The following is a 10,297-nucleotide window of genomic DNA, read 5'->3' on the forward strand; positions in this document are numbered from 1 at the left end:
ACCATAAAGAGGCGAGAGAGAGAGCTGTGAAGTCATTTTCCGGCAATACTAGCAGGAGAAAGTGCGAGACACTGTTTAAGCATTCCGACTTCTAGGTAGCCTGGAAAATGGAAGGCTTTTCACGTTTTTTTTTAAAGATGTGAAAAGATGCGATTGTCCTGAGTAGGTTGGAGGGTGTTCCAAATCTTGGGCACACTACCATACAAGAACGGAGCTAAAGTGTGTTATTTCTTTTTGTGTAATAACCATTTGGTTTTTGAAGCAGTCAACACAATGGCCTAGAGAGCAGAACACAACACACTCTAAAAAAGCTCAATATATATCACAAACAATAAAACAATATTATGACATCAGGATACGATTGGTAACCTGTAGCAACTACAGTTAGTGCGCTCCAACCACAAAACAGCCCCCTTGTGCACTCCATGTTTCGATATGGTCTTAAGAATTAGGCACATCTTCCCCAGAAACTATCACCGATTTCAATAAGGCAAGTACAAAATGTTTTTGCTGAGACAATATGGTGTCACATACTTCTAACATGGAACAATCAACATAAAAGTGACGGGTTTGAAACAATTTTAGGGCCCCCACCTCCTCAAATATATCACATCTCTTGTTCATGAAGACCAGTCAGGCTTTAGGCCAGGACACGCAACCAGATTAAACCTTCGTAGGACCCATAACTGGTTGATGAAGGAGAAGTGCCGGGATCCACCACACATATTTCTATCGTTGGACCACGGAAAAAGGGTTCCATGCTGTGTACTGTCATTTTGTGGCACAGGCTGGCTAAATTTGGCATGCGCCCCAAATTCCACAGTTGGATAGCACGACTTTATAATATGCCCACTGCCATGGTTAAAGTAAATGGGGTGGTATAGGCAGCCTTCCCCATCTGCCGGGTGGCAGGGGGCGGGTAAGACAGGGATGTCCCCTCTTGCCACTTCTCTTTGTGCTCTACCTTGAGTCACTTGCCTGCGGCATCCTGTACCATCCTGAAATCCGGGGTTTCAGGATAGCTCCCACGAGCGAAGAAGAAAAGATTTCCCTCTATACCGATGAAATCCTCCTCTACGTCACCAACCCCGGTACCACTATTCCTGTTCTATTCGATATCATAGAGGAGTATGACAGTCACTCCGGATAAACTGGAATAAGTCCAAGCTCTACTGCCCCAGCGGAACTCCGACCCAGTTACCACTACCTGGAGACCTAAGAGTTGTTCCTGAAAGCTTTCAATACCTGGGAATTTTTATCACCCTACACAGAGAGAAGTGTGGGCTCCACAATCTTTGGATGGTCAACAGAATTTCAAACAAGACGTGGAGAGACCTCCCCCTCTCTTTGCCTGGGAGAACAGCCATCTTTAAAATGATTACCCTGCCCCAACTGCTATACACTCTGCAAAACATGTCCCATCCACTCCCTCAGTGTTCACTAGAGTGGAGAGCGACCTCAGATCCCTATTGTGACAGGAAGGTCATCCCAGATTGCACTAAAAATGCTACTGCAAAACCGCTACAATGTCGGGATTGCTTAACCGAATATGGAGGCGTATTACTGGCCGTTCATCTCGTTCCCATAAATGAATGGTTACACCGGGCATGGGACCTCCCTACATATCGACTGGAAAGAGAATCAATGGCGCTCCATACACATTTACACTACCTCTATGGCGGAAAGGGAACTATCCAATTTTTGCCGGCAACAAAAGTTACCCTGGTGGGATGGGAGAGAGAACCAACAAACGCAATAGGATGAACAAACTGGGTTACAAAGGCTATGCCGCTCTGGGAAGGTGAGTGGTTCAAGGAACTGCGCAAATTAAAGGGATTCGAAGCCTGGGATCTATTGGGCATCTCTACGATAGGTGATATCCTGGAAAGAGGCGCACTTAGACCTTGACCTATAATTAGTCCGGAATATGGCCTACACAGATCCCAATTTATTAAGTATGCACAGTTGAACCATGCAAAGCAGGCAGAGGACATACCGTGCATGGACTTACCTGAATATGCTCCACTATAGGGGAGACTACTACAGGAGGAGCTCGTAGAGAAGACAGTTTTGTTCACGTACAAAACCATAAACAACATACCAGACAAATTTGGTAGGCTACGGGAGAAATGGGAGAAAGACGTGGGGCCCTTAGAGGTTATAGATTGGGAAGCTGCCCTAATGCACCCCAGAGAGATAGCCATCAAAGCAAGGCTGTGCCTTGTCGAATATAAAATTCTACACAGAATATACTATGACAGGGAGAAACTGCATAAGACGGGCAGATCTGAGATACCATACTGTCTTACTTCTAGAGATGTTAAGGGTTATTTTTATCACAGGAAATGGGCATGCCCCGCTATAGAAGCCTATTGGGAGGCTATAATTAGAGTGTTGGGGACGATACTAGGGGTCTCACTGCCAGTCGACCCTGGATTGGTCCTCATGGGGATCCCGAGTGAGGTTAACATTAACACGCCCCAATTACTCTTCACCTCTCTGGGTCTGTCGGTGGCCAAGCGGGATGTTGCCAGACGATGGGGTGTGGAGGAAAATCCTACGATATAGGAATGGACAAGGGGGATGGACCTTTACATGGCCGCTGAACATACCACGTATCTGAGCGGGGGCTGCCCAAAACAATTCCATAAAGTCTGGGGTCTATGGAGACGTTACTATGGGTCAGATATCTGGGACACTGCACATGACCCCACACCACTGTGCATCGATGATTGAGAACAGGGATCTTCCCTAGTCAACAATATAATAAGTTGTCCTTGTTTCTGGGCTCTGCATTGAAGATAGATTTCACGGAACGTCAACATTAGTTATTAACTCCAATGGTACACCAGGGAGTGTGGGATTCTGTCGGTGGTGGTTTTATTTTATGCAATTGAAGTTTTGATATCTGTACTTACTTGTCATCTACAAAATAACAAAATGTATTTAAAAAATGTGAAGGGCTTGGAGAACCAGGATTAAGGGGTCGTCATTAGTGTAGGGCAATAGCGGCAAAAATAAATCGGGGGCTAATATGGAGGGCCTAGAACAACCAAAACGGGCTGCGGTAATCACAAGTAAACCTCTGTGGACACTTCGGGTATCCTTTGACTTCAGTGTACTCCTCTCAGAACAAACACACTACCTTAAAACATTACTAAAGAGCATGTGCTAATTACTTGATGAGAATCAAATTTGGACTCAAATATTCAATGCTAACTAGGTTTCTTCTCAATCAAGTTGAAAGATCAGTAACATACTCTTGTGGGTCATCTAGAGACTCTTCTTGCACTGTTGCTCCTACTTGGATCCTCCAGGAGTCCGGGGTGAAGGGAATTTCATGTTCTCGTTTTGCTTCTCTAAGCATACATTTTTGTAGGCAGACTGTGTGACGGAGCTGTCTCAATGTGCTCTTCAGGAAATATTGAACCCTCTCTATACATCTTTGATGCAGACACATACTCCAAGGTCTGTGGGGTTTTGGTGTTGAAAAGGAATTCGTTTTGTCACCACAAATGTCCTCCATATGTGTTCTCGGCCTCAAGCACCACAGAGACCTCGGACAGATTAGCAACTCTTATCGCCGCACCTTCACTTTGAAAAACTCACACTGTGCCATTTAAAAGTCCAGTAGCTGCCTGTAAACAATTAAACAACTCACTTTTGTGGCAGCTAGGAGATATTATTCTCTCTCCTGCATAACAACAATTACATGGATTCTGTCTGGGCAGATTCTCATTCCTCCATCACTGATATCTTTCTACTAATATCCACGGCACCTTTTTCAGAGTGTAACCATAGCACTTCACTCACATCAGCTTTTCTTTCAAAAAGCCACCATCACTCTCCACTCTTTTAATCTTTAATTTCCTTCCTATAACTGCATGAGCCCATGATTCACAGCCCTCCTTCTCCGTGTTTCAAATTCTCTATCTCCGTTCAGTATTCTGTATGCTTGACTTACCAGACAATTGGAAAGATCCCGGGGTTCACAAGCATTTTTAAGTCTCTTGTAAAGAGAGCAGTGCTTCAGAAGTTTGGGATAATCCTGGGGCACCCATTAATCATCTAGTCCCACTAAGCTCTAATGAGAAATCTATCAATCTCCAACTCACCATTGTTCCTCTAGCTGAGGTTCAGTTATATTACAGATAATTATTTTGCAAGGTGCTCAGGGAGGAGAGGGGCATCTGCTTTTATTGCTTATCTTCAGCTACTGTTGACCGTATCCAATGAGAGGCTCAGTTTGTCACCGCAACCACTTACTAGACCCGCTACCATGCTTCGCCAGGTCTGGGGTTTGTTACTTCGTGGCTTAGCCACCACACTACATTTTCATTAGTTGGAACTCAGGAAAGTAGATCCACCACTTTGGCCATGCCACCAAATACACTGTTTCCTAAAGGCAGAACGCTCCAAATAAAGAGTCTTAGATTGTAGAAGACTTCCTCCAACGACGGTCAATTTACGAGCCAGATAAAACAGGAAATTTAATTAGAAGGCTTTACACAGTACATAGGTTGTCTTGTAAATTATTCTAGCGTCAATCAGAATATAGTGGTGAATGAAGATAGAAATAAATGTGGTTGAAGAATTTGCTCAGGTCACCAGCCTTTCCACCACACCGAAGCCATCTCTAAAAGATGTAGGTATGTACCATCAAGTATGAAATTACACCTGGCTAAGACTATTACAATACCACTAGAACAATACCACTAGAACAATGAACACAAATTAAATCAGATTCTGGAACATGGTATTTTATTTCTTCGAAGTGTCTCAGTTGTTTTATAGCATTGCCGACAAATTTACTAATTTGAGCACTGAAACAGATTCCTAATTATTTTATGCACTTGCACTGAAGAACATTCAGAGAGTCTAAATAGGATTGAACAAGAATGTGACTTAGGAGAAGCCATGAGGAAAGAAATAAGTAGAAATTTAATTTTAGATAAATTGAGTTTAAGGTGGAGGTGAATCATCCTTAAACAGATGGTTTGCGGTCAAAGGTCTGTTAAAACATTGACATGATGCAAAGATAAACTATAAAATACAACAGTTTGGTTATTATATCAATGGGAAAAACGCCTTAACAGCAGAGGAGTGCCATAGGACCTAAATGTATGCATTAAAGAAAGTCAGTGCAGAGTTCTGAGGCACTCTTTGTAGGGATGGGGGAGAGGTAAGGGGGGAGCAAGAGTGAGTTTCTAGTTCATCTTAGTAAAATGGGATGCAAATCAATTAACTACAGTTTCATTCATCAACCGTACTATCTTTTAATTTTACAAATCAAGTATTATGTTGATTTTGACGGACACGCATAAACCCAGGAGAATAAATAAATAGTAGGCTCCAGAGTCGAGCATGTGCAAAGAGTCATCAACTACTTGTGGCATTGTAGACTGTTTTGCAAACAGATCTAAATCCTGACCGAACGACACCCAAAAAATAGTTTTCATGTAAGGTTTTTAAGTTCATAAGCCTCACAACGTTTCAGTGCTCTTAGATGAGAATGGCAGGGTTTTTGCAATCTTTATCAATATCACTGCAACAAGTATTACTCTCTCTCTCCCCCATCTAAAACATTTGATAACATTCTTGATGCTCCATTTCATTGAAATACTAAAAATATAGACTGAGGGCATGATGGGTGTTATCAATGACACATTAAATTAGAATTCCCTCTCAACCTCAGCCCACCATGCACCCTGGTAATACTCGATGTCCAATAATCAAAACACACAAAAAAATAAAAATCATAGAAACAGTGAACCTCTTTATAGAATAAGAATGCTCACAGTAACAGTAGCTGAAAACGGTACTAAGCACCACCAAAGGGCCTTGGGATACCATCCGATGACAACAAGATGAAGTGTTTAAAAGCTGTCAACCATTGGGGGGCAGAGGGGGGGGGAAACAAAGATGCGCCTACACCACTATCAACGAGATGGGCCACTCATCTCGGGTAAGATGTCCACGTCGACATACCCGCTCACTGCAGTACTCACTACATGCAAGCAGAATGTATGCAACCAATTCCAAATAGCTAAGGTCTTAGAAGTGAGGGGAATTGATTGTTTAAGTGTGCCAAGATTCATGAGCATTTGCCATTAACAAAAATAGGAACAGGTCTGTCTGCCTCGACTAATTGAGGGCTGAGAACGACTCAAGGAAAAATCCTTCATCGGTGTGACACAATAAATGACAGATCATAGCTATGAATCTTCCTAATGGCCTGATGTAATTCAGGGTACGGCACAGTATCACTTTTTGCAGCGGACAAGCGCATTTCGCAAAATGACAATATCCTCTTTCAGATCAAACACATGCACTCACAGATGCCCTTCTTTCCACCTTTTCAATTCCATCCCATGCTCCTTTCAGCCAGCGTAAAGCTAAGGAAACGGTTCAGTGCACCTGCAGCTGGGCGTGAGTCACCAGTCACAGACTGCTTTCACGCCTGCCAATTCAAACGTAAAAGGACAGGGAGGGTGCAATGCACAGGCTCCCTCTGGAGCGACGAAAACACAATCTCTGCAACACAGACATCCTCTCTCCCTGCTGCCCCGACCTCTCATCTGTCAGCCTGGCCTGTGGGTGTGCAGGCAGCCTCCGATCGCTACAGTGATAAGACAAGCAGGAGCCGTGCTTGCTGATGCATCCCTGAGACCTGGAGCCTTACCAGGACAGTGTCAGGTTTTGGCTGTCTGTCCTGGCGTCCAGGCACTGACCGTTAAAAACACGCATACCCCTATTTTGAAGGCATGCATATTGCAGTTAAAATGCCGCGCGTGCACGCATTTCTACCTGTCTGGTGGCATCACGGCGCAGACGTAAACACAATTGCTTCAAAGACTAGCAGTTGCAGGAAACCAAGATTACAGGCAGGAGGGACTCGCTCACTGCGGGGTCTTCGGGCGCTGGTAGACCGCTTCCGCGCGTGAGATCGGTCTGGCACTGCAGCTGGAGGGAGGGGGGGCGGGGGTCTAACCGACCGCTGCAGAGCGGCCCGTTGAGGGGAGCAGGTCCCCACCGTATTGACAGAGGCCCCTCTGTCTGACACTTACCGGCAGCACACCCCGCCTTTCGACCGTTGACAGGTGCCCCGGCTCTTCACTGGAGGGCTCCGCCTGCGCTGCCTCTCACTGAGCCGGCGTCCGGGCCCGAGGCAGCTGGGAGACTCCAGCGCTCCATGTCAAGGTGCCTTCCGCCGCCAAGAGCCACCCGGCCTGTACCCTGCGTCACGAACGCCTCCCGTGGCTGGCTCCTCCCCCCGGCACTCCTGTAAGAGCAAGCAGCTCTAGGGACCGTTTGTCGCCGCCTCCGAGTGTCGCGCGGACAAGGCTCCTGCAAAGACTGTACATGTGACGTGCTTGCTACGTTAAGGGTGGTGCGTGTGCTGCCCAACCTCCTCTCGCGCGGACGGTGAGCGTGGAGTGTCGTTCGCTCCGCGAGGGCGGCGTGTGTGATTTGCTGCGTCACCGGCGTGAGGGCAGTGTGTGCCCGGCAATGGCTGTCTGTGCCCAAAGTTATGCACCAAGCCCTTCGTCGAGAGAGGTATTCCGCAGGATGCTGTAATTCACCAGCATCGGATTGGTAACGAGGGCACTCGGGCAATGCCCGAAGGGCCGGTGTCCAGTTGCTGCTGTGGGCTGCTTTGTTTAGCAGTCTGGGGGGGGGGGGGCGATTTGTGCTGTTTCTGTATTGTTCAATGCTGCCAGGGGCCCAGTGGGTGCCTGAGGGGCCTTTCTGGAGGTAAATGGGCGTCTTTTACCTCTGCAGTGACAATGACACAGAGAAGAACAGGATGATTTATACTTCAATTTATTACTAACGAGCTTGTGCCTGATCAGAAGGAAACTGACGAGACCCAAGTACAGCTGGGGTGATGTCACATAAATACTTGGGAAACATTCCAAATGACGTGTGGGACATGGACCAATGGGAGGAGATAAGGAAATGGAAGACTAGAACTACAACAACCTCCTTATTAATGGCAGAGGTGTCGCTCCAATTCTCTCGCTGGGCCGGCAAAATAATGTGTGCATATTGAGCGGGGCAAGGGGCCTGAGCTAAAGTGGCCTCACTTGTTTTCAGGTGTTTCACCACTGTAAGCTAATCCATGCATTTATTTTTTAAACTCCCCCCTTTTTTAAAAATAACATTTCGCTGAAGGTGCAAGACAATAGGCAAATGTCGGCCAATTAGTATTTGCGAGCCCGGGCCGATTTTTAATCCCAATCCAACCCTGTAATTCACTGATATTGTTTATCGGTCCTCACTGCTCTGTGCGGTTAGGTTGGCCTGCCATTGAACATTCTTTGCTGGTGGACTTGATGGCGCCCAACCAGTGCCCAATTTTTGTTTAGGGCACTGGGCTGCCCTTTCCCCTCTCGCTGTTGTGTGGGGGCAGGGTCGCAGCCACTGCTCTGCATGGGTAAGCCTAAACCACCCCCTCCGCTCCCCTGCACCTTGGTACAGCTTCCTCCTTATTATCCACTGCTACTTGGGCATCCTCTCCATACTCTCTGCTCTACGGGACTGGACTAACCATCACAGTGCCCACAACAATGCAGGCTATCCCTAAACTCCTGTAGCAGGGATTCTGCTCAAAAACAGAATTATGCGCAGGTTTATAGGACCTTGGTGTAAAGGGACTAAGTCATCCTACCACCTTAGTACCCATGAGCCAAGGACTGACTAGGTATAGTGTCTCACTTGCTCTCCTACTCACTCCGACTAACAAGTGATTAGACGCCCCAAAACACAGCACTCCCAGACCTCTCAAGAATCGCGGTAACAAGACACAACCTTTAGCTCGCACTCTTGTACTTGTCCACAATAAGATCTGACGGAGACACGAAACAGTTTAAAATATTTATTTTAAATGATATGATAAAGAAATTTATACAGCGCACGTTCACTAACGGCTTTTGGCGCTTAGGGACAGGTCGAGGCTAACAGCAGAACGGCGAGATTTTAATCAAAGGCTTGTGAGAACAGCCACATCTTCAGAGCTCTCCTTAATGACTGATAGGAAGAGATGAGACAGAGGTCAAGTGGGAGAGAATTCCAAAGGTGGGGGGCTTGCGACGCAAATCCTAAGCCCCCAAGCCTCTTCCGCTTGAAAGGGCATAAGAACAGCAGATTGAAGCCAGCCAAGCGAAGTACTCTGGTAGGAATGTATCGGTGGAGGAGAGAGGCAATAAAAGATGGGCCTTGCTCGCTGAGGGCTTGGTAGGTTATGCAGCCCACCTTGAAAAGACTGCGCTGGACTACAGGAAGCCAGTGCAGGCTTCTCAAAAGTGGTTTCGCAGAACTAGTCCTGGGCTGTCGAAAAACCAATCTAGCGGCTTGGTTTTGAACAAGTTGGAGTTGATGGGACTGATCGAGAGGAACCCAATGTACAGTGAGTTTGCGTAATCAATGCAGGACACCACTAGACCCAGTGTGGCATGGACCAGAGCGTCATGGGTAAGGAATCTGCTGATCTTACGGATACGGCGTAGATGGAAAAAACGTACTGATATCACAGATTTAATTTGATATTTCATGGACAGATCCTTACTAATGGTAACACCAAGACTCTTGACCGAGCTTGTTGGGCAAGGAGCACAGCCCAGCGAGTGCGGTCAGAAGTTGGGATTCCATGGATTGGTCGAGGGTCCTGTGAGCACCAGCTCAGTTTTGTCTGGATTAAGCTTGAGCTGGTTGGCACTCATCTAGCAGCTAATGAACCTCAATGTATTTGTATTTGTATTTTTGTATTTGTATGTCGATTTGTAGAGCGCGATTGCTGCCCGGGGGCGTCCAAGCGCTAAGAAACCAACAGAACAAGAGGAGGTAGCCAGGGCGTTATTGGGCAGCATTGAAGAGGAATGTTTTTAGCTGTTTCCTGAATGAGGTAAGATTGAGATTTTTCCTTAGGTGGAGGGGTAGGGTGTTCCATAGCTTGGAAGCGTTGTAGGTGAAAGTCCTACCGCCAGTGTATTCTGGAAGTTCTCAATTGAGGCGGGGAGGAGTCAATATTGAAACTAAGCTGGAGGTCATCCGCATAATTGAAGATGACCACGGCTTCTCCCTAAGCTTAGAAATCAGTGGAAGGATGTACAAATGAAATAATAAGAGAGACAGGGAGGAGCCTTGAGGGACCCCACAGGTAAGATCCTTCACCTCAGACCTGAAAGGGCCAAGCCGAACCGCTTGCCTGTGGTCTTGCGAAAATGATGCAAGCCATCTGAGCGCGAGGCCCCTGATGCCGGCGTTCTCGACCCGCTGAATAAGGATGGAGTGATCA

At 46.5% G+C, this 10,297-nt stretch overlaps 1 protein-coding gene across 1 annotated transcript in view; it reads right to left on the reverse strand.

The window, feature by feature from the left end:
* The window catches only part of TMCC1 (transmembrane and coiled-coil domain family 1), a 485,716-nt gene extending 478,352 nt beyond the window's left edge, over positions 1 to 7,364 (reverse strand). Inside the window, exon 1 of the mRNA XM_086939244.1 lies at positions 7,068 to 7,364. The gene's annotated coding sequence lies outside the window, so the exon portion shown is untranslated. The remainder of the gene's footprint in view (positions 1 to 7,067) is intronic.
* Positions 7,365 to 10,297: the final 2,933 nt, after the last annotated feature.

Source organism: Lissotriton vulgaris, chromosome 9 (assembly GCF_964263255.1).
Source record: "Lissotriton vulgaris chromosome 9, aLisVul1.2, whole genome shotgun sequence".
Taxonomy (NCBI): domain Eukaryota; kingdom Metazoa; phylum Chordata; class Amphibia; order Caudata; family Salamandridae; genus Lissotriton; species Lissotriton vulgaris.